The sequence below is a fragment of the Microcaecilia unicolor genome, chromosome 1, assembly GCF_901765095.1.
Source record: "Microcaecilia unicolor chromosome 1, aMicUni1.1, whole genome shotgun sequence".
Lineage (NCBI taxonomy): Eukaryota > Metazoa > Chordata > Amphibia > Gymnophiona > Siphonopidae > Microcaecilia > Microcaecilia unicolor.
In genome coordinates, this window is record NC_044031.1 from 735,535,233 (window position 1) to 735,560,767 (window position 25,535).

A 25,535-nucleotide genomic window follows, 5' to 3' on the forward strand; every position below is an offset into this window, starting at 1 on the left:
GCCTTGATGAGCTTTCAAAGGTAACCCTTCTTCTTCAGATCAGAAATAAGCAAATGTTGATAGATAACAGTTATTCTGACATGTGCATAATGTAAAAAGTATGTCAAGGATCTGGCCTAAGTACTTGTGTACATTTACCCTTTTCAAAGGGTAAAAATAGTATGTAGTTATATAATAATATAAACTCTATATATAGTATAATAAAAACTCTAAATGGAAAATTTGATGACATGAAAAATGTTGTGGACATGGGTGAAACAAGAATTTGCCGCAAAAAAACTAGCAACAAGAGAAAGAAATAGAATAATTACAAGACTTTAAAATAACAACAATTAAAGACAATACAGATTTAAGGCGAAAAATAGAACAAATAGAAAATTATAATAGACGCCTGAATCTTCGAGTCCTGAACTTCCCTAAGCTCTTAGGAAATTCCCCGTTGGACTTGTTTAAAAGATACTTTAATGAAAATTTAAAAATTCCTAGAGATGCTATACCGCCAATAAATAAAATTTATTATATTGAAAACTCCAAAAGGGAAGCGGGAAAGACTGGAAACGATTGTGAAGGCCAAATTGATCTAAATAATGTTTCGCTTTTACTAGAGCAGTCTTTGGAAAATGCAACACAAAGAGCTACTCTCTTAGTATCGTTTGTGTTTGAGCAGGATTTGAATTCTGTTATGAGATTGTACTTCAGAAATGCAAAATCTCTTTTTGGAGGAGAGCAAGTGTGGATTTACCTCGATGTCACTAAATAAACACAGCAAAAGAGAAAGGCATTTCTACCTTTGAAAAAAGGGACATTGGAAGTTGGGGCTTCCTTTTTCTTAGCGTACCCATGTAAATGTATTGTAAAGCTGGGATTAACAAAATATGTGTTTTATTCACCAGAACAGCTCAAGTCATTTCTAGAGATGAGACAACTGAAATGATAAGCAAAATGAGACATATGCAGCCTTGTTTAATTACAATAATATATGATAAGTAATCTTCTCTTTTCATTAGCCCCTCTGCACTATAATTTGTGGTCTAAGGAAGCATGACAATTTAATTTTGCTGGTTTTACCTATGCTTTGTAAAATATTATTGCTGTATTTCATACGACCTTAAATTTTGTTTAAAAGGTTGAAATAAAGAAATATATTAATCATAATAAGGGGGAAATGTGCCTAATTTAGGCGAGAAGATTTGCACCACGTTTCAGTGGTGGAAATGGCTGCGGCAAAATTAGGCACCGATTCCAGGAGGTAAGCGCTATTCTATAAACTGTGCCTAACTTTAAGTGTGGCTTATAAACTGTGTTTATTTCGGAGCCACATATAGAATTCACCCCATAAGTATTACAATAAACAAGAAGACTTAATAGCAGGGGCGTAGCCACGGGGGGCCTGGATGGGCCCAGGCCCACCCACTTTGCTCCAGGCCCGCCCACCCTAACTAGCCCCAACCTAACAACAGCGCTGCTTTTTGGGTCTGGTCCGGGAGTGTTACCTGCCTGAAATTGTTCTCCCCACTGCTGCCTTGGTCCCTGCAGCATTTATTTTCGCCCGTCGGCATCGCTGGCAGCGCTACGATTCACAGAGGCCGCTCCGCTCCCTCCTGCCGCGTCCATCTGGCCCTACGAAAACAGGAAGTGCATCAGAGGCCGGATGGACGCGGCAAGGGGGAGCGGAGCAGCCTGTGTGAATCGCAGCGCTGCCGGCGACGGGCAGAAAAAAGAATGCTGCAGGGACCGAGGCAGCAGCGAGGAGAAGAATTTCAGGCAGCAGGCACGAGCAGTGGAAGACGCTGAAGTTCCTTGAGGTAGGAGCAGGACAGGAGGACAAGCTGATGTGATAAATGTTTGGGAAGGGGGAGGGGAGATTCAAATAATGGATCACAACAAAGGTAAAGAACTGCAGGGAGAGGAGGGGCTGAAAGAGGTGCTGCACATGGGGAGGGGAAGAGAGGATTAATTTTTTGAGGTGAGGAAGAGATGCTGCATGGGGTGTAGGTAAGAAAAAAATAATTATTTGGGATGAGAGGGAAAGAGAGGTGGGTTGGGAGGGAGAGTTGCTGCACAGGGGGGGTAAGGAGTGAGGGAGAAAGTTGGACATGGGATGGGAGGGAGAGATGCTACATGGGTTGGGGGAGACAACTGTTGGAGGTGGGGTGGGAGGAAGAGCTGCTGCATGGGATGGAGGAGAGGAAGAGATGCTGCACAGGGGGGTAGAGGTGAGAGAGGGAGAAATGGACATGAGGATGGAGGGGGAGGGGAGAGATGCATGGGGAGAGAGAGGAGAAATGCTGGATGTGGAGTGGGAGGGAGGGAGAGATGCAGAAGAGGGAGAGAGAGAGAGAAATGTTGGACATAGAACGAAGTGGGAGAGATGCTGTATGGGGAAGAAGAAGGAAGAATGAGAGAGATGTTGGACCAAGGGCACAAGGAAGGGAGACAGTGAGAGTGATGTGGACAGAAGGAGAGAGGGAGGAGGAAAGAGAGGTTGAACATGGGGGTGGATGAGAGGGTGAAATGTGGGGATAACATGTGGGAGTAGGACAGGGGCAGAAAAAATGTGTGCCCATCCAATTTGGGCTCAGGCCCACCCAAAATTGGCTGTCTGGCTACGCCACTGCTTAATAGAAAAGTATAAACCACTGTCAACAAACCCAAAGTATCAAATATGGCTTCAACTGTCTAACCATTAATTTAAAATAAGCCTTCTTTAAAACAGAAGCTATCTGACCCTTCCCAATACTGTCTCACCTAACATAATCCTAATACCCTGACAGATTGCTCTCAAGTATCCAGGTAATAATCTGTGGATTAGAATGATGTGCTAATGCTTGCTGACAAAAAAATAAACATCACATACCTTAATCTTCCACAGTTCCCTGCATCAGGCACAAGTTTCTTCCTTCTTGTCAGTACATGGTAGAGATTGCTCGTGCACTGACAAGAAGGCAAATTTTAAAAAGGCCCCCCCACACCGCATGTCAGGGCTCCCCTGGCCAATGTATCTTCCAGTGCTTCAGTTATCTACTGCACCTGAATTTAACTTACCTTGAGCTACTAATGATAAGGTGTGAGCTAAACCCCAGCACCCCCTACTTCTCTCTTCTCTCTCAAGACTCTCCAAAGCAACTCACTGAATGGTCCCTTCTACTAGAATCCCAGGGGCTCTACCATTCTGACTACTCCTGGGGGGAGGAGGGGGTGCACCATGCCATATGGTGTAGGTCCACCTTAAACACACTTTCCTCTTCTTACTTCCATATGCTACCCAGATGGAAATCAGAGGCCTCTAGAAGAGGATGTGGGGCCTCTTTAGCACTGAGTACTATCAAGTACCAGCAGCAAACATTAACAAATCTAATACTCTTTTGAGAATTTGTGTTCCATATTTCTCAAGTTTCAGGTAAGAGAAGACCAACTGTCATCTCTAATGAAAACAGCAAAACCTGACAGCAGATAAGACTCAATTGTCTCATTCAATCTAATTAATTTTATATACTTCCTTTTAGCTCCTTAGGACTAGTGAGGTAATTAAATTTGCTGATGACACAAAGTTATTCAAAGGTCGTTAAATTGCGGGAGGATTGTGAAAAATTACAAGATGACCTTACGAGACCGGGAGACTGGGGCGTCTAAATGGCAGATACGTTGAATGTGAGCAAGTGCAAAGTGATGCATGTGGGAAAGAGGAACCGGAATTATAGCTATCCAGCTTATTTTCGAAAGAGATCAACGGCCATCTTCCGACACAAATCAGGGATGGCCGGCCATCTCCTGAAGCCGGCCAATCGGTATAACGGAAAACCGATTTTGGCCAGCTCCAACTGCTTTCCGTCGCAGAGCCGGCCAAAGTTAAAGGGGCGTTTCGGAAGGGTATGGAGGCGGACGGGGGCGTTGTAAGACATGGCCAGCTTCAGCTGATAATGGAAAAAGAAGGCCGGCTCTGACGAGCATTTTGCAGACTTCACTTGGTCCATTTTATTTAGGACCAAGTCTCAAAAAGTGCCCCAATTGACCAGATGACCACCGGAGGGAATCGGGGATCACCTCCCCTTACTTCCCCAGTGGTCACCAACCCCCTCCCACCCAAAAAAAAAACCTTTTTTGCCAGCCTTTATGCCAGTCTGAAATGTCCTACCCAGCTCCGTGACAGCAGTATGCAGGTCCCTGGAGCAGTTTTTAGTGGGTGCAGTGCACTTCAGGCAGGTGAACCCAGGCCCATCCCCCCCCCCACCTGTTACACTTGTGGTGGTAAATGGAAGCCCTCCAACCCCCCCCCAAACCCACTGTACCCACATCTAGGTGCCCCCCTTCACCCATAAGGGCTATGGTAATGGTGTAGAGTTGTGGGGAGTGGGTTTGGGGGGGATTTGGGGGCTCAGCACCCAAGGTAAAGGAGCTATGCACCTGGGAGCTATTTTAATTTTTAGAAGTGCCCCCTAGGGTGCCCGGTTGGTGTCCTGGTATGTGAGGGGGGACCAGTGCACTACAAATGCAGGCTCCTCCCACAACAAAAATGCCTTGGATATGGCCGGGTTTGAGATCACCGGCATTAGTTTCCATTATGGGCGAAAACCGATGCCGGCCGTCTCAAATCCGGCCATCTTTGACATTTGGCCGGCCCCAACCGTATTATTGAAACGAAAGATGGCTGGCCATCTTTTTCGATAATACGGTTCGGGACTGCTTTTTGCGGCGCCGGCCATCTAGATGGTCAGCACCGTTCAATTATGCCCTTCTATGTCATGCAAGGTTCCACGTTAGGAGTCACGGACCAAGAAAGGGATCTACATGGTGTCGATGATACGTTGAAACCTTCTGCTAAGAAAGCAAATAGAATGTTAGGTATTATTAGGAAAGGAATAGAAAACAAAAATCAGGACGTTATAATGCCTTTGTGTCGCTCCATGGTGTGACCGCACCTTGAATATTGTGTTCAATTCTGGTCGCTGCATCTCAAAAAGATATAGTGGAATTAGAAAAGGTGCAGAGAAGGGCGACAAAAATGATAAAGAGGATGGGACAACTTCCCTATGAGGAAAAGCTAAAGAGGCTGGGGCTCTTCAGCTTGGAGAAAAGACGGCTGAGGGGAGATATAATAGAGGTCTGTAAAATAACGAGTAGAGTTGAACTGGTAGATGTGAAGCATCTGTTTATGCTTTCCAAAAATACTAGGACTAGGGAGCATGCGATGAAGCTACAATGTAGTAAATTTAAAACGAATCAGAGAAAATGTTTCTTCACTCAACGTGTAATTAAACTCTGGAATTTGTTGCCAGAAAATGTGGTAAAGGCGGTTAGCTTAGCGGAGTTTAAAAAAGGTTTGGACGGCTTCCTAAAGGAAAAGTCCATAGACCATTATTAAATGGACTTGGGGAAAATCCACTATTTCTGGGATAAGCAGTATAGAATGTTTTGTACTTTTTTGGGATCGTGCCAGGTATTTGTAACCTGGATTGGTCACTGTTGGGCTTGATGGACCTTTGGTCTTTCCCAGTATGGCAATATTTATGTAGGACCACCCAAAGTATCTTAAAACAAATAGAAACAGAAGTTCATAAATCCAAATTGGAAGATAAAGCATTACAAATTCAATACACATATAATTTATTTTATTTATTTTTTAACACTTGTACCCCACATTTTCCCACCTATTTGAAGGCTCAATGTGGCTTACATAGAACCGTAGAGACGATCGCTAATATCGGTAATGAACAATTACAAAGTGAAGTTGTGGTAGAGTAAAGTTCATGCATGACAGTCAGATTTCTGAATCATAAGGAGGAAGAGGTAATTTACTACTACTACTACTTAGCATTTCTATAGCGCTGCCAGGATTACGCAGCGCTGTACAAGTTTAAGTTTAACATGGGGAAGGATAGTCCCTGCTCAAGAGAGCTTACAATCTAAAGGTTACAAACTATGTAGTCAATGTAGGTAACTTACAACTTATGTAGTCAGTGTAGGTAGCTTACAATCTAGAGGTTACAAACTCTGTAGTCAGTGTAGGTAACAGTCGAGTTTTGGTTTTGTTATGTTGCAGAGTTGAGGCATTTAATTTGGGTTGTTCGGGTATGCCTTTTTGAACAGGTAAAAGTTTTTAGTAGTTTCCGGAAGTTTATGTGGTCATATGTTGTTTTCACGGCGTTTGGTAGTGCTTTCCATAGTTGTGTGCTTATATAGGAGAATCTGGATGCATAGGTTGATTTGTATTTGAGACCTTTGCAGCTTGGGTAGTGGAGATTTAGGTATTTTCGTGTTGATCTTGTTGTATTTCTGATTGGGAGGTCTATAAGGTCTGACATGTATCCCGGGGCTTCAGCATTGATGATTTTGTGAATGAGGGCGCAGATTTTGAATGCAATACGTTCTTTGATTGGGTGCCAGTGTAGTTTTTCTCGTAGAGGTTTTGCGCTTTCAAATCTTGTTTTCCATATATGAGTCTGGCTGCTGTGTTTTGGGCAGTTTGGAGTTTCTTTAAGATTTGTTCTTTGCATCCCGCATAGATTCCATTGCAGTAGTCTAGGTGGCTTAGTACCATTGATTGCACCAATTTGCGAAATGTTTCTCTCGGGAAGAATGGTTTCACTCTTCTGAGTTTCCACATAGGGTGGAACATTTTCTTTGTTGTGGCTTTCACTTGGCTTTCAAGTGTGAGATTTCGATCGATTATAACTCAGAGTATTTTAGGCTGAGATAGGGAGGGTGTAGTCTGGGGTGGATATGTTGGAGGGTATGTTTGTGTTATATTGGGATGAGAAGATTAGACAGTATGTTTTTTCTGTGTTTAGTTTTAGTTGAAATGCGTTGGCCCATGAGTTCTTGATGTTCAAGCTGAGTGTGATTTCATTGGTGATTTTTGTTAGGTCATGTCTGTACGGGATGTATAGTGTGACATCATCTGCATATATGAAGGGGTTAAGACCTTGATTGGATAAGGATTTGACTAGTGGGATCATCATTAAGTTGAAAAGGAGCGGTGAGAGTGGTGATCCTTGAGGTACTCCACAGTCTGTTTTCCAAGGTGATGATATATTCGAGTTTGATTTCACTTGATAAGTTCTAGTTGTTAGGAAGCCCTTGATCCAGCTAAGTACACTTCCACCAATCCTGAAGTATTCTAGTATGCTTAATAATATATTGTGGTTTACCATGTCGAATGCACTAGACATGTCGAATTGTAGGAGAAGTATGCTTTTACCTGTTGCTATTTGTTGTTTGAATTTGGCTAGTAGAGTGATTAGTACTGTTTCAGTACTGTGGTTGGAGCGGAATCCTGATTGTGATTCGTGTATATTGTGAAATTGTTTATGTAGTCAGTAAGTTGTTTGGTTACTAAGCTTTCCATCAATTTGACTACCAGTGGAATCGATGCTACTGGTCGATAGTTGGTGATATCATCTGTTTTTTTGTTGGTATCTTTTGGTATTGGGGTAAGTAGGATGTTGCCATTTTCCTTTGGGAAGAGACCATGTTGGAGCCTGAAATTTAAGTGGGATGAGAGGTCTACTGTGAAGCGGTGGGGAGCGGATTTTAATAGGTAACTGGGGCAGGCATCCAGTTTACAGTGAGTCCTGGAGAACCTATTAACCGCTTGGTTAATTGTTTCAGTTGTAAGGGGAGCGAAGGTTGTCCAGAGTCTGTCTGCTGGGTATTCACCAGGGATTGGGTCCATACACTCAAGGAAATTATCGAAGTCGGCGGTGGTCTGAGGTAGCGTGTTGTGTAGATTTACAATTTTTTCGTTGAAGTATTTGACAAGTGCGTCTGCAGATGGGGTGTTCAAAGAAAAAACAATTTATAAGTAATGCAACATAAATATAATTTACAAAATACAAATGAATAGAATTTGGACCTAATATGCAAAATGATTTAATGGGACAGGAAAGGCTTCTGTCCAATTGAATCACACTGGCCGGCCTAACTGCAAATATTCACTGGTAGTTAACTAGATAGGTGCCACTGAACATCAGAGCGAACTGTCATGGCGTTATTTGCTTGTCCAGGAATGGAGTCAGGGCAGACCCAGAAGTTACTGGTCCCTGCAGAAATTCAGTGCCAGTGGCTGAATTATTAACTGGGCTTGTGGGAAATTAAATGGAATACTTTAAAAACAAATAGGAGAAAATATGTTTTCACTCAAAGAATAGTTAAATTGTGGAACTTGTTGCCGGAGGGTGTCATACCAGCGGTTAGTGTATCTGGGTTTAAAAAAGGTTTGGACAAGTTCCTGGAGGAAAAGTCTATAGTCTGTTATTGAGATGGACATAGGGGAAGCCACTGCTTGTCCTGGGATTGGTAGCATGGAATGTTGCTACTAATTGGGTTTCTGCCAGTTACATGTGACCTGGTTTGGCGATTATTGGAAACAGGATACTGGGCTAGATGGACCATTGGTCTGACCCAATATGGCTATTCTTATATTCTTATGCCTGGTTATCTATCCGGATACAGTACTGAACATTGCTTGTGTCTGGATAAACTTCAGATACTGCCAAACTCCTGGATATTCAGTCCATGTACTCAGGTAGATGGGCCATGATACTGGCCATGATGGTCAGTGTTGTAAAAAAATGCAGACTGCCACAGGGTGAGTATCAGTGTATTCAGAATGGAAACACCTTTTTGAAATTATTGGCCAGGGAAGCACCAATAGCAAAGAAAATAGCCTCCTTCCCTTGCTTACTGCTCTCTCTGGGATATATATTGATGGTAGTGATGGGGACTTATTTACAATCTCATAAGTACATAACTATTGCCATACTGGGATAGACCAAAGGTCCATCAAGCCCAGCATCCTGTTTCCAACAATGGCCAATCCAGGTCACAAACACCTGGCAAGATCCCCAACAAGTACAAAAGATTTTATGCTGCTTATCCCAGAAATAAGCAGTGATTTTCCCCAAGTCCATTTTAATAATGGTCTATGGACTTTTCCTTTAGGAAGCCGTCCAAACCTTTTTAAAACCCCGCCTTTACCACATTCTCTGGCAATGAATCCCAGAGTTTAATTACACGTTGAGTGAAGAAAACCTTTTCTCAGATTCGTTTTAAATTTACTACTTTGTAGCTTCATCGCTTGCCCCTCTTGTTTGGGGTTGGGGATCCCAGACCTAGGAGCAGGGTTCAGGTTCTGATGCTGGTGAGGTTTGACCTGTCTCAGTCCAATGACAGGAGAAAAGAGTCACTGTCCTTCTCCAGTGCTTTCCATATTTTCCATTGCCAGTAACTGTCTCGTTTACACTCTACCCACTTCTCTTTCTTTTGGTTCTCTATCACTTGAAAGGGATGCGAATATAATTTATCATGTTTAAATCAACACCAGCTCCACCCTCCTATGCCATCTACTCAGCCTCTTAATCCTTCTGTTGTAACTGTTTTCTATATCCGTGCAAAACACGTCCAGATTATGTTACAATGCTGGCTTCCACCACTTCCAGTTACAGGCTGCTCCTGGCCCCTGTCATTTTCCTTTTTGGTTTTTGCACTACTGATTTCTAATCCAACATCCAAATCCCCCTCATAGATTTCACCGCCAAAATCTCTTAACAGTGCTCAGGTAGAATGCTATGATATGTGGCCCCTCACTGGACATGGATTACTACTACTACTACTACCGTGTTTCCCCGAAAATAAGACAGTGTCTTATATTAATTTTTGCTCCCAAAGATGCGCTAGGTCTATTTTCAGGGGATGTCTTATTCGGGAGTAGTAGGGGGACTGTGGCGGTCGGGAACAGTATTGAAGTGGGGGGGCGGTATCCTGCAGGAGTAGGCCGTTGCTTACAGTGACCGCAGGACTCGAGCGGAGCAGAGCCGCCCTGGCCGGGCTGGGAATGGAGGAGGGGTATGCACTAGGAAAGGTAATGGAATTTGGGGCCGGGCTGCTCTGGCTGGGAGTCTCAGGAGGTTGTGAGAGGGCTTAGGGCACAGGATCATCCCTACCGTATTACAAACGTTAAAATAAATTCTACGGTAGCTCCGTTCCCCGTTGGTGGCGTTTTATGCGCTCCTCCTGTACATTCGCAACACTTTCCATCCTTCTAGTCTGACTTAGCCCTTGGGCGATGGAGCAGCGCCAAAAGAGCTCGGTTACTCATTTTCTTTTCATTTATTATTTCTGCAAGGGGGATGTTTCTTTTCTTTCCGGGCTCACTTACCGGTAGTTGATCTTCACAAAAGCGTGAAGGAGGATGGTAGGAGTCCGCTGGACGATAGATTTTCCACCTCAGTCTTGTTTCTTGCATTTCTTTAATGTTATTTTGTCTTTGGGTTGCAGCAAAAAAAAAATGAAGGTTTCTGTGTCCATGTCCCATCGGGGCCAAACAAAAAGTTCGTTAGGTCTTACTTTTGGGGGAGGCCTTATATTTAGCAATTCAGCAAAACCTCTACTAGGTCTTATTTTCAGGGGATGTCTTATTTTCGGGGAAACAGGGTACTTGACATTTCTAAAGCGCTACTAGGGTTACGCAGCGCTGTACAATTTAACATAGAAGGACAGTCCCTGCTCAAAGGAGCTTACAATCTAAAGGACAAATGTACAGTCAGTCAAATAGGGGCAGCCTAGATTTCCTGAAAGGTGTAAAGGTTAGGTGCCGAAAGCAACATTGAAGAGGTGGGCTTTGAGCAAGGATTTGAAGATGGGTAGGGAGGGGGCTTGGCGTAAGGGCTCAGGAAGTTGATTCCAAGCATAGGGTGAGGCGAGGCAGAATGAGCGGAGCCTGGAGTTGGCGGTGGTGGAGAAGGGTACTGAGAGGAGGGATTTGTCCTGTGAGCGGAGGTTACGGGCGGGAACGTAAGGGGTAATGAGGGTAGAGAGGTAATGAGGGGCTGCAGACTGAGTGCAATTGTAGGTAAGAAGGAGAAGCTTGAACTGTATGCGGTATCTGATTGGAAGCCAGTGAAGTGACCTGAGAAGAGGGGTGATATGAGTATATCGGTTGAGGCGCAATATAAGACGTGCAGCAGAGTTCTGAACAGATTGAAGGGGGGATAGATGGCTAAGTGGGAGGCCAGTAAGGAGGAGGTTGCAGTAGGACTCTGGGGAGTTAGGGGTGGGGGCAGGGGTAAATACCTCATGGGAAGTAGAACTGTCCTGATGTCTGGATAAATTATGGTGTGCATATTTAACACAGTAAAGGTATACTGGGCCAGCACTCAAGCCCGATTATTACCTCAGTGGATTTAAGAATACGCAGTCTATGCCTGGGCCCTGGATAAGGAATACTACCTACCATAAGAGAATCCACAGCTGGGGTCATAAAAGCAGCTAAAAGAAAAATAGAAAACTAGCCCGCAGTACTAAAAGTGTTCCTGTCTGACTAGAAACGGATTATGAAGACTGACTCAAGAGAGGTGCTGTACAAATATTTTCTGTATGGTTGAACGTTTCCTGTAATGGGATGAAAAGCTGGTAAGGATGATCAGCTACGCCTCATTATATTATGAAATCCAGGATAACAGAGCCTGAACAATGCAGCTAACTATGGTGTGAATCATTTTCTTTCTTTCCTCATAAACGGGGCTCCTTGCTCAGTAAGCTAAAAGTTGCTGCATGGATAGTTAAAACAGGCAGTGCAAGATTTGTTCTGAGTTTTCCCAAATAAGCTTCTCAGTCAAGTAGGCGTGGTTAGTGATATGACAGAATTAGAATGTTTTGGGACTTGTATGTAGGTTGTTTCTAGCCCAGAGCAGAAAGTGGAATCCTACAGGTAGGTCGATTGATTTAAGGCCTCTTCTTTCTGTGCAAACGCATTTCGGGAAAATTGCTTCATAAGAAAACTTGTGGACAGAGGCAGTCATATGATAGCAATGGTGGGGAAATGATCCAACTTGGAAGACAAGCTATTTTTGGACGAACGTTCAGGATCGGTTAAGGTTTTGCTCCAAATGTTACTAAGAGAATGTGAGGTTGCAGAGGGCAAAATGCACAAACCAGTAGATGCACTTTATTCAGTTCAGGAAGGATTAACTAGTTTAGCAATGTTCTGATTCCAGGATTCTGATCTGATTCCACCTTTAATCTTCTCCATGTGAAGTAAATTGGTAGCTGTAAATAAATTATGTTAAAACAGCAGCAGTAGTCACTAGATTAAATTTACATCTTATTAATGCCAGTTCATGGTGGTCCAGAACAGTGGTCATTGCTGATTGGATTGCAAAGCAGGCCTCTTGTAATCTGCATCAGTGACTCTTACAGGAATGGATTGTAGATGGGAAGGCGGTAGAACGAGAGGACATGAAATGAGATTGAAGGGGGGCAGACTCAGGAAAGATGTCAGGAAGTATTTCTTCACAGAGAGGGTGGTGAACGCTTGGAATGCCCTCCCACGGGAGGTGGTGGAGATGAAAACGGTAACGAAATTCAAACATGCGTGGGATAGGCATAAAGGAATCCTGTGCAGAAGGAATGGATCCACAGAAGCTTAGCTGAAATTGGGTGGCGGGGGGAAGAGGGGTTGGTGGTTGAGAGGCTAAGATGGGGGAGGGCAGACTTATACAGGGTCTGTGCCGGAGCCGGTGATGGGAGATGGGACTGGTGGTTGGGAGGCGGAAAATACTGCTGGACAGACTTATACGGTCTGTGCCCTGAAAAAGACAGGTACAAATCAAGGTAAGGTATACACATATGAGTTTATCATGGGCAGACTAGATGGACCGTGCAGGTCTTTTTCTGCCATCATCTACTATGTTACTATATTAAGGCTAACCTAGCACCTGTTGAGATACAAATTCCCAGGGTTGTAGGTGTTAAACGTTTAGGATTTAAATTAGAGCTGGCGAACCCCTTAGTGCTGCTATTACTTTACAGGCTGCTTAGGAATGATGATATCATGTTGCCAGAATTGATCCAATGAATTACTGGAATTTGTGTGAAGTTTAAATCTATTCTGTTGCTATGTAATTTTAAGATGCATGTTGAAAACCTAATGGGCATTCATGTGATTTTTTACATACCTTAATGATACTTGGTTTTCTCCACCATGTGCCATCTGAATTGCATATCTGTTTCTTTGCTTCTTCTATGATTTCTGCTTTGAAGTCAAACCCAGTTAGCCGGTATTGTTATTTAATTTCTTTTAGCTTGAGGAGGTCATTAACTAAAGTGAATTTGCATACTGCTTTCTGTGACAAGTGTGCTCAGAAAGTTTTTTTTCACAGTACCTTGTCTAAAGGAGGCCCTGGGTGAAGATTCTTTCTCTAATCTAACCAGGTCTGTGGAGGATAGTGATGTGCATTTGCTCTTAAACGAAAACAGCAGAAGAAAACAGGGGCATAATCGAACGCGAACGCCCATCTCCATGGGCGCCTATCTCGGAGGACGGGTACGCAAAGGGGCGGGACAGACCGTATTTTCGAAAAAGATGGGCGTCCATCTTTTGTTTCGATAATACGATTTGTGCCGGGCAAATGCATCATATTTGGGCGGATTTGAGCTGGGCGGTATCGGGTTTCAGCGATAATGGAAACCGAAGGCGCCCATCTCAAAAACGAACAAGGCATTTGGTCGTGGGAGGGGCCAGGATTCATAGTGCACTGGTCCCCCTCACATGCCAGGACACCAACCGGGCACCTTAGGGGGCACTTGTAAAAAGTTAAAAAAAATTTTTAAATAGCTCCCAGGTGCATAGCGCCCTTCCCTTTGGTGCTGAGCCCCCCCCAAATCCCCCCAAAACCCACTGCCCGCAACTCTACACCATTACCATAGCCCTTATGGCTGAAGGGGGAACCTACATGTGGGTACAGTGGGTTTTGGGAGTGGTTGGGAGGGCTCCTATTTACCACCACAAGTGTAATAGGTAGGGGGGGATGGGCCTGGGTCCACCTGCCTGAAGTCCACTGCACCCACTAACAACTGCTCCAGGGACCTGCATACTGCTGTGATGGAGCTGGGTATGACATTTGAGGCTGGCATACCGGCTGTAAAAAAAGTTTTTAAAGTTCTTTTTTTTTTTTTGGTGGGAGGGGGTTAGTGACCACTGGGGGAGTCAGGGGAGGTCATCCCCGATTCCCTCCGGTGGTCATCTGGGCATTTGGGGCACTTTTTGGGGACTTCTTCGTGAAAAAAAAGGGTCCAAAAAAGTGACCTAAATTCTCGCTTCTGGAGCCCTTCTTTTTTCCATTATCGGCCGATAAACACGCCCCAGTCCCGCCTTCACCACGCCTCCGACACGCCCCCGTAAACTTCATTCCCACAACAGAGTCCAGTTGGGGGCGCCCAAAATCGGCTTTCGATTATACCGATTTGGGTGCCCATGAGAGAAAGGCGCCCATCTCCCAATTTGGGTCGAAATATGGGCGTCTTTCTCTTTCAAAAATAAGCTGGATAGGGTCCGATATTGAAAGCGATTTAAAGCAGGTTAAATCACACGTCAGGGCTAGCTGCTAATTTTCAGTGGCACTTAAGGGTCCTTTTACTAAGGTGTTCTGCAAAATGGCCTGTGCTGTTGTAGGTGCGTGTATTGGACACGCGCAGGTCCATTTTTCAGCGTGCCTGCAAAAAAGGCCTTTTTTTCTTTTGGCCAAAAAAATGGACATGCGGGAAAATAAAAATTGGTGTGCATCCATTTTGGGCCTGAGACCTTACCACCACCAGTTGACTTAGCGGTTAGGTTTCACGCGTTAACCGGGCGGTAATCATCAGTGTGCATACACTGCCAATTACCGCCCGGTTAGCGCCACAAGGCAGAAAATAAAAAAATATTTTCTGGCACTCATATGTGCAATGTGGAGAGGGCATCTATAGTTGTGAGAAAAACATCCAAATGCTGTAAAAGCCACTTTTTAGATGTTTTTCTCTTTCGAAAATGAGCCCCACAGTAACCTATGGAACTTTGCACGTCTAAGTGCCTTGAAAATGAGCCCCATAGCCTCAGTAGGAACGTTCATGACAATGGACTTCAAAGTATAATTACTTTAACAAGTTACAAAAATGCATTTGGTTTGGCATTTTAAGGAGAAGTTCCTTGCTAGATTCAATGGTTACAAAACTATGATGGTCATAAGTACATAAGTACATAAATATTGCCATATTGGGACTGACCGAAGGTCCATCAAGCCCAGGATCCTGTTTCCAACAGTGGCCAATCCAGGTCATAAATACCTGGCAAGATCCCAAAAAAGTACAAAATATTTTATGCTGCTTATCCTAGAAATAAGCAGTGGATTTTCCCCAAGTCTATTTTAATAATGGTCTATGGACCTTTCCTTTAGGAAGCCATCCAAACTTTTTAAAACCCCGCTAAGCTAACTGCTTTTACTACATTCTCTGGCAATGAATTCCAGAGCTTAATTACACGTTGAGTGGAGAAAACCTTTCTCCGATTCGTTTTAAATTTACTACTTTGTCGCTTCATATTGTGCCTCCTAGTCCTAGTATTTTTGGAAACAGTAAACAAACAATTCACGTCTACTTGTTCTACTCCATTATTTTATAGACCTCTATCATATCTCCCCTCAGCCTTCTTTTCACCAAGCTGAAGAGCCCTAGCCACTTTAGCCTTTCCTCATAGAGAAGTCGTCCCATCTCCTTTATCATTTTCGTCGCCCTTCACTGTACCTTTTCTAATTCCACTATATCTTTTTTGAGATGCGGTGACCAGAACTGAACACAATATTCAAGGTGCGGTTGCACCATGGAGCGATACAAAGGTATTATAATGTCCTAGTTTTTGTTTTCCATTCCTTTCCTAATAATACCCATTAGATCGTGTTCAACCCTCATGTGTCCCAGCTTATTTCCAGGGATGGTGAACATTATGAGTTATGATCGTGTGTTGTTATCAACAGCCAGAAATCAGCATGTACGAGTGTGGTTGTGCTGCTCGAATACTGCAAGGTTCCCCTTGTGGGTATTCATTCCCGTTCACAGTTTCCTTTTTTCATCACTGCATTCTTCAGTGACGCATCTTTAGAATTGCATGACTCCTGACGCAGGCACCGGTTGCCGAAACATGGCCGTGTCGAATCTTTGGAGTCCTGTTTCTGTGCCATGAACTGTGTTTGATGGAATAAATTATAAGCTTGTTTGAAGATTCCGACTGGATTGGTACTTTTTTGTTTTGACTCCTTACTATTTGACCTTTGTTGTCATTGCGTGGGGTTTTTTCCTTCTACGTACTGTTTGTTATCAACAGCGCCACATTTGCTAAATCACTCCAATACAGAAAACAATGAGTATCTTACCAGTACACTTTTGTCAGAACTCTTCCAACCTCAGACATAGCCGATTATGAAAAATCATTTTCAGTTGAGTTTTATAGCTATATTTTCAAATACAGTTGAAGAACAGTTTGAAGAATTCTGATTTGCTGAGCTGCTACCATCCTTTTAGTCTTGTTTAAAAACCTCTCTACCCTCATCTCCCCTTACGTTCCTACCCGTAACCTCCGCTCTCAAGACAAATCCCTCCTCTCAGTACCCTTCTCCACCACCGCAAACTCCAGGCTCCGCCCTTTCTGCCTCGCCTCACCCCATGCTTGGAATAAACTCCCTGAGCCCATACGCCAGGCCCCCTCACTGCCCATCTTCAAATCCTTGCTCAAAGCCCACCTCTTCAATGTCGCCTTCGGCACCTAACCACTACACCTCTATTCAGGAAATCTTGACTGCCCCAACTTGACATTTCGTCCTTTAGATTGTAAGCTCCTTCGAGCGGGGACTGTCCTTCTTTGTTAAACTGTACAGCGCTGCGTAACCCTAGTAGCACTCTAGAAATGTTAAGTAGTAGTAGTAGTAGTTCTTTAGCTTACATTCCATTTTAACCCAGTAAAGCTTTTAGTAGAGAGGGTGGTGATACCTTAAAAACAAATCAAGCCCTTTTTAATCTAGGTATTAGGAGGACTGTCCTAGAACAATCCAGACAAGATGGGTTGCCAGTAGCATATTTTGCACATCACAAATGCTCCGAAATAGCAAAGAAATGGCCTCTCCTGGTTCTGATTATTTAGTAGTCATTTTCAGACATGTGCCCACAGGAATTGCACTCAAGAAATGCTAATAGTGAATTGTTTTTCTGTTTGTATTATAGTGGAGATGTGCCACTTCTTTGTACGCTCCCTAATAATAATAATAATATCTGTGCAATCTGATTCTGCTAGAAAGTATGGGGTCCTTTTACTGAGGTGCGCCAGAAAATGGCCTGCACTGGTGTAGACACGTGTATTGGACGCGCGCAGGTCCATTTTTCAGCGCACCTGCAAAAAAGGCCTTTTTGAGGGGGTCCAAAAATGGATGTGCGGCAAAATAAAAATTGGCACATGTCCATCTTGGGCCTGAGACCTTACCACCACCCATTGACCTAGCGGTAAAGTCTCACATGTTAACCGTGCAGTAATGGTCTATGCATGTACAATGCCGATTATTGCCTAGTTAGTGCCGTGCCCCGGAAACTTTCCGGCACGCTTGGTGGACGTGCGTAAAAAATTAAATTACCTCCCAGGCCATGCATTACCTGGGCAGTAGTTCAAAAGTGACATGCGTAGGACGTGCATAGGCACCTACGCGGCTTAGTAAAAGGTCCTTATACGAGGTCATCCTGTACACGAGATAGGTGATTAGGACCTTGCCTGTGGACAGTATTTTTGATGTTAAATTTAATATTTTTGATATTTTGTTTGTGAATTTACATATCTTTTATGTAGGTGGCATGATTTTAGTTTTGAAAAGGTTATGTTAAATCACCGCTTGCTACCTTGCCGCTTTTTTGAAACCTTAAAATCAGCTCCGCATTCACATTCAGTTTTACTTGGCATTTTGCCGCTTATTCACAGACGCACGGATTCAGCGCTCATGCTGGCATTTGACAAAGGTCTTTTTCAAGACCAACCCCATTGCACCAGTACTCAGGGAATACTTTTCGTTGAAGATTTACATATTTATTCAAGCTAATAAGACTCCTGAGGCAGGCCTGTGGCCGAAACACAGATCTGTGTTGAGTCTTTAATAATAATATTTAAGATCCCAGATTGTTGTCCTGGTCTCTTGAGCCAGTGGCCCACTTCCCACTGCCTTTTCACTTCTGTTTTCTTCGTGAGATTTTGGCATTCTTCTGCCCCGGTGGATTTTCACTGGATGATTTTAGTTTTAGCACACCGTGACACAGTATGAACTGGGTTTCTGTTAATGCACTGTTTTTTAAAGTACCCCAAGGAGTCGAGACACTGAGGAAAGCCATAGAAGCCTGTAACGGGCTCCTTATGTGCATTCGATCAATAGTACGCACCACTGAGTGTTGGTTGTCATACAGTGATGCTGAGGGGTCTTTCTTAAAATTGTATGAATTATGTAGGTTAGTACTATCTTCTTTTAACAGCAGCCCCCTCCCTGCCCATCTTCAAATCCTTACTCAAAGCCCACCTCTTTGATGTCGCTTTCGGCACCTAACCATTATACCCCTATTCAAGAAATCTAGACTGCCCCAAATTGATTGATTGCACGTTTTTTGTCCTTTAGATTGTAAGCGCCTTTGCACAGGGACTGTCCTTCTTTGTGAAATTGTACAGCGCTGCGTAACCCTAGTATGCGACCGTCGGCATACTGAACGGGCTGAAACAAGACCTTTGAGAAATAAAAGAATAGCTGTGGTCCTGAAGCAGCGTAATGTGAAACGGGACCCATTGACCACAGTTTTATTTTGGTCACAAAAGGAGAGAGTTTAAAGTTTGCCCAAGCTAAGTAAAAATTTTTTCAATTTGGATGGCAGGGTGAAAAATCTTTCGTTCTACTTTTTTGGCAAAGGGGATAGCAAAAGTATAAATAAAATTGTAAAAAATATTAATAATTAATTACAGGAGGTTTTTTGTGTCGCCCATGATGATGAAATGATAGCTTTTATCCCACTTACAACTTTGGGAGAAGCTTTTTCTTGAGGCGTTTTTCCTCCATTTTTGAAAGGTGTAACCTTACATTCAATAACTGGGTTCTGTACTTATATGGAAAAGTAGTAGTATTTCACAGAGAGTTTTTGGTATACTTCTTTGTGTGCGTCATGAAGATAAGAAGATACTGCGTACAGCACTGCTTCCTAATCTTTTTGTGGCTGTGACCCCCATTATTGTGGCTAAATAAAACTGTGTGACCTCCAAAGTTAGGTTTTGTGACCCCATTTGGGGTTCCAACCCACAGTTTGGGAAACTCTGGCCTACAGTAATCAGCGTCTTGTACTGGTGAGCAGGCAGTTCCAACAGTGTTATGCAAGGAGATCATCCCAAAATTGGACAAGGTACTCTTTCTTGATTTCCTTCTCTCTGATTAGTAGTTGCCAGTGGTAAGGAGGAAGGAAGATAATGACGTTCTGATAATATTATTTAATCCAGTACTTGCACAATAAAGGAGTGACTTACAAGTAATGTTTTGACAAAATGAGTCACAGAGGCATTAAGAGGATAGAGAGGATTTGCGCCAAGAAGCTGGGAATAAAGAACAAATAAGTACAAGTTGATGTGGAACATTCACAAGTACTAGAGTGGCAGGGGATGAGTCATACAGTGCCTTCCTCCCAAGACCATCTTTAACATCACTGCCATCACAACAACAGAAACAAACTCACTCTAGTAGAGCAGTAAATCGATCCCTCCTGTTAAGATCAATCCCCTTGAGCTACTGGCCCAATGTTAGGGTAGGACAACCTTTTCATGGGAAAGAAAACCTCTGTGAACTAAAGGGTGTACCAGGAAGTAGACCGTCCTCTTCTTTGTGAAGGTGATCTCTCCAGAAGTATGGTAGGAGGAAATGGGCCATTCACTCATCATGGGTTTATGTCATAACACTTGTGATGGTGTCATAACACTTGTGATGGTAGAGTCTGGTTTCACTGAGCAGCTGTAAGATCCTGTTGTGGTAGGCAGTTCACCCCTGATATCGTCAAAATATAATTAGAAAAGCTTTTAAAGTAAACCTGACACCAAGCTGAATGCGGACTGTACAGTGCATACATACCTTATCAGTTACAGAAAATCAATCATGTTGACGCCGTTTATATATAATATGCCTACGTTTCCATATGGAATGTACAGAAGCAATATCTCATGAAGCAGGTGATACAAGCACATTGAGCCCTCTTGAATAATCCAGTTCATTTGATGAGTTGTCACATTGTTATAGTGTCACAGGGTGCAGTGTCATTTTTCAAAATTGAATAGGCGAATACCTACACGACTTTGAACTACTGATGAAAAGGTATGAGCTAAATTCAAAAATACATGCATACAAAGTCTAAATCTGACTTTGGAGTTTTACTGAAAATATTCCAAAAATCAAGTAGTGAAAATGACAATTTTCAAACCAGAAAAACATCTCTCTTTTTTCATTGAAAATGACCATTTCCTAGATGTTGCTGCACTTCGTATGTCTATCTTTTTGGACCATTCCCCCCCCCCCCCCAAAAAAAAACGTCAAGTGAAAACCACACAAAATCAAGCCATTAGAACGTAGGAGGAGCCAGCTTTTCTAGTAGACTGGCTACACAGGCATCCCAGCAGAGCAGTGGGGCACCCTAGGGGGCACTGAACTGGACTTCACGTAAAAGGTCCCAGGTACACATCTTACCCTTACCCCCTTATATTGTATGGCAAGCCCTTCAATTTTACCCAACTATACACCACTACAATGGCCTTATGGCTGCAACTGTCACCTATATATGGGCACAGTAAATTTTGGGGTTTTCTTTTGGGGGGGGGGGGCTGTACATACGAAGTGCAACAACATCGGAAATGGTCATTTTCAATGAGAAAAGAGAGATGTTTTTCTGGTTTGAAAATTGTCATTTTCACTACTTGATTTTTGGAATATTTTCAGTAAAACTCCAAAGTCGGATTTAGACTTTGTATGTATGTATTTTTGAATTTAGCTCATACCTTTCCACCACAAGTGTAATAGTTAGAGTGGATTATAGGCCTGGGTCACCTTCTCTACAGTGCACTACACCGACCACTAAGTTATTCCAGGAACCTGCTTGCTGCTCTAATAGGACTGGCCATAACATCTGAAGCTATCATAGAGGCTGGTATGTACTGTTTCATTCACATCTTTGGGGGGTGGGAGGGGTAAGTAACCACTGGGGGGGGGGGGGGTTAAGGGGTCAATCCTTTATTCTTCCAGTGGTCATCTGGTCATTTAAGTCACTTTCTGTGGCTTAGTCTTTATTAAACAGGTGTAGACCACAAAGTCCACATTTTAGCCCTGGACGTTTTTGTTTTGTTTCATTATGGTAGAAAAATGTCCAAGTGTTAGGGAAGTCCAGATCATACCCTTAACATGCCCCTGACATGTCCCCTTGTGATTTGAACACACTTCTGATAGACCTTATGGGAAAATGTCTAAAAATTGGTTTTGAAAATACCAATTTGGTTGTTTTATGAGAAAAATGTCCATATGGAGATTTATGCCACTTTTTGGACGTTTTTCTCTTTTGAAAATGAGCCCCATAGAGGGGCATTTTCGAAAGGGACATCCTCATTTCGATTTGGACATCCTTGCAAAACGTCCCGATCCAGTGGCGGGGAAACCCATATTTTCGAAACAAGATGGATGCCCATCTTTCGTTTTGATAATACAGTCAGGGATGCCCAAATCCTGAAATTTGGTCATCCTTAGAGATGGTTATCCCTAGACTTGGTTGTTTTTGATTTTTGGCGATAATCGAAACCAAGGACGTCCAACTCAGAAACGACCAAATGCAAGCCATTTAGTCGTGGGAGGAGCCAGCATTTGTAGTGCACTGGTCCCCCTCACATGCCAGGACACCAACCGGGCACCCTAGGGGGCACTGCAGTGGACTTCATAAATTGCTCCCAGGTACATACCTCCCTTACCTTTTGTGCTGACCTGCCCAACCCCCCCCCCAAAACCCACTACCCACAACTGTACACCACTACAATAGCCCTTACAGGTGATGGGGGCCCCTACATGTGGGTAAAGTGGGTTTGTGGTGGGTTTTGGAGGGCTCGCTGTTTCCTCCATAAATGTAACAGGTAGGGGGGGATGGGCCTGGGTCCGCCTGCCTGAAGTGCACTGCACCCACTAAAACTGCTCCAGGGACCTGCATACTGCTGTCATGGACCTGAGTATGACATCTGAGGCTAGCATAGAGGCTGACAATCAATATTTTTAAAGAGGTTTTTTGAGGGTGGGATGGGGTTAGTGACCACTGGGGGAGTAAGGGGAGGTCATCTGGTCATTTCGGGCACCTTTTTGTGCCTTGGTCGTAAGAAAAACACGACCAGGTAAAGTCGTCCAAGTGTTCGTCAGGGACGTCCTCGTTTCTTTCGATTATGGGTCAAGGATGTCCTAGTGTTAGGCACGCCCAGGTCCCACCTTTGCTATGCCTCCGATACACCCCGTTGAACTTTGGCCATCCCTGCGACGGAAAGCAGTTGGGGACGTCCAAAATCGGCTTTCAATTATACTGATTTGGGCGACCCTATGAGAAGGACGCCCATCTTCCGATTTATGTCAAAAGATGGGCGTCCTTCTCTTTCAAAAATGAGCCTGATAGTGTACTGACTGAAAACACAGTACTCATCTGGTATTCCATTGTAGAGCAAAGATGTGGCTATTGCATCAGGCATTTGTAGACACTGAGTAATTTGTTGGAATGTGATGGGCTGATACTTTTCTAATACCACCGTAATCAAGCATATTCCAGCCTAGACGTTTCAATTCTGATCTTTTCTATTCTATTGTAGTCTCTAGAATTTACAAACTGCGAAATTGCGATAGGTTCAAAGTGGTGTAAATCATAGCCTATATCTAAGCAAACATTATACAAAAATGTCTACATAGTAACAAATAATACATTCAAAATCAATCAAAACCTATAACAAGCTGTCCTTACAAGAATAGTATTTCTGAAATAAATACATTTTCAAACTTTTACAAAAAGAAAAAATAAGGGGCCCATTTACTAAGGTGTGCCGAAAAATGGTCTGGGCATGTGTATTGGATGCGCGCAGGTCCATTTTTCACATTTCAAAAAAAGACAAAATGGCAGGTACAATCCTAAATAAAGGCATAGAGGAGATAACCTGCATGTTCTACACAGAGCAACAGGTTCAACTCTAGTCATCTTTCTGGGCAGACTGGATGATTTTGTAGATATTCACTCTCTGTTGGATTCTTTTCAGTATGACTTCCGCAGAGCTGACAGTACGGAGACACTTTTAGCAGCTACAGTTGATGAAGTGCGTCTAGGGTTGGATAAACAAACCGTTTTTTGTTTTGTATTCTTAGATATTTCTGCTGCATTTGAAACCCTAGACCATAGCATCCTTCTCCATCATCTGAGTTCTTGTGGCCTTGTGGAGGTTGTCTTAAAGTGGTTTGCATCTTCTTTGGGCAACCAAAGAGCACTGGTACTAATTAGATTGTCTGTCCTGATTAGATTGTAAGCTCTGTCGAGCAGGGACTGTCTCTTCATGTTCAAGTGTACAGCGCTATACGTCTACTAGTGCTATAGAAATGCTAAGTAGTAGTAGTAGTAGTCTCTGGGATTCCGGAATCTTGGTACACTTTGGGATTCTGGAATCTTGCTGCTCTTTGGGATTCTGCATGGAATCTTGCTACTCTTTGAGATTCCGGAATCTTGCTACACTTTGTCCTTATCTCTTGTTTGTTCTGTTTGTCTGTCCTAATTAGATTGTAAGCTCTGTCGGGCAGCGACTGTCTGTTCATGTTCAAGCGTACAGCGCTGCGTACGTCTAGTAGTGCTATAGAAATGATAAGTAGTAGTAGTAGTACTAGTGGTAGGTAGAGGTGACACAGTATCAACTGAGCGTCCCATACGCACAGGAGTTTTACAGCTATACTTTTCAACATCTATTTGTGTCCGTTGTGTATATTCTTAGAGGCCTTAAGGGTTTCTTATAGAGTACATGCCGCTGATATTCAGTTTTTCTTTCCTTTGGCTAATCCAGATGGAACTTCCAAATTGAAAGCTGTTTTGGGCGCCGTTCTGACATAAATGACCCAAAACAGATTACAATTAAACATTGAAAAAACAGAGGTTATGCGTGCTATATATGATTCATCTTTTATTATGCCTACTAATTTATCTCTGCTTGGAGTGACTGTTAAGATATCTTTACTTAAAGAGTCTGGGTGTTTTAATAGATCATATGTTTTCTTTTAGAGCTGAGGTGTAAGTTTTGGTCCGCAATTGTGTATTTCAGTAGTTCCCAAACTTAGCGTCCATGCAATTTTTCAAGGCACCCTCCACCACACATTTCTTGCCCCCTCCCCCGGTCCTTCAGAGGAAGCGATTCTCAACAAAAAATGAACAGTCTCTTCTTCCTTTCATTTGGTTGGCATGAGAAATCACTGTGGTCACTGGACTGCTCAGCCCTTTCATTTCTATCCTGGTAAGTAAGCTCTTGCTGATTTAAATCCTGGAAGGAGATGGTATGAATACCAACTTGGGGATCAGCAAACAGAAAAAAAATGCATTTTCATAGGTTAAGATCTGCTGTGCTCCCTCGGCCTGTCTCCTGTTCCTGTGTGCAGGTACACGGGTTATTGCGTGTTAATGCGTTAACTCTGCTTTGCTGCTGGCTACGGGTCGGGTCTGTGACAGGAAGAAGGACCTGACCCGTGGCCGGCAGGAGAGCAGAGTTAATAACATGGGTCCTGGCACACAGGATACGCTTATTTGCCTCTCCATCTGTGGCTCCCCTGTGATTGCGCTGCGGTGCACAGTTTGGGAAACACTGGTGTATTTTAAGTTGCGTATGCTTTGTAAATTGAAACCTTTATTATTGCAGAATGATGTTTTAAAAAGGAGGCCATGCTCTGGATTTGGGAAGTCTGGACTACTGTAATAAAATATATTTGGTATAACCAAATTCTAGTGTACAGTCACTCCAGGTAGCACGAAATTCAGCAGTGAGTTTATTATTTGGATTGTCTAGGACGGAGCATGTGACAGTCTACCTTAAGCGTTTGAGATGGTTACTAGAGAATGACACGGGGACGGGGACCCACAGTAACCGTGGGGATGGGGATGGGGTGGGACAGAGCCAGGGGTGTGCTGGTAAATTTTTAACAACAGGCTCTTTCTCCAGACCTAGCCAGCTCTGCAGTTGGAAGGGCCAGGGGTAGCCGGGGGGGGGGGGGGGGGGGAGCAACATTTGCCTCTCTCTTCTCCCTCCCTTTGTGCAGGCACGCTAGGCATACCTTTGCTGGCAACCAATATATGGACTGCCACCACTCCCAATGTCTTGCTCTGAGCAGCATGCTGAAACTTCTCACACATGCTGGAGAAGTCCCAGCCTGCTGCTCAGAGCTGGAAACAAGGAGTGGGGAGCAGCAGCAGTCTATTTACTTGGCTGGCAGGGCTCAGCATCCCCACCAGCAAAGTAAAACAGAATTCAGCAGGGGGCCCAAGCCCACATTTTGGGAGCCAGTAGTTAAAATAGCCATGGAGGGCCCTACTTTAACAACCGGCTCCCAAAATTCTTAAAAACCGGCTCTTGCAAGCCTGTGAGAGCCTGTTCCAGCACACCACTGGACAGAGCCCACGGGGATGGGGACAGATCCCATGAGTTT

At 43.6% G+C, this 25,535-nt stretch overlaps 1 protein-coding gene across 5 annotated transcripts in view; it reads left to right on the top strand.

The window, feature by feature from the left end:
* Window positions 1–25,535, top strand: part of LOC115459871 (aminopeptidase Ey-like) — a 188,222-nt gene that overhangs the window by 62,792 nt on the left and 99,895 nt on the right. The window contains exons 1-2 of one of the 5 annotated variants that reach the window (XM_030189680.1): window positions 11,812–11,873; window positions 13,158–13,209. The exons of 2 other annotated variants lie outside the window; for them this stretch is intronic. The gene's annotated coding sequence lies outside the window, so the exon portion shown is untranslated. Of the gene's footprint in view, window positions 1–11,680; window positions 11,708–11,806; window positions 11,874–13,157; window positions 13,210–25,535 lie in introns of those variants that run through there. 2 more of the 5 variants (XM_030189681.1, XM_030189683.1) reach the window with 2 other exon arrangements.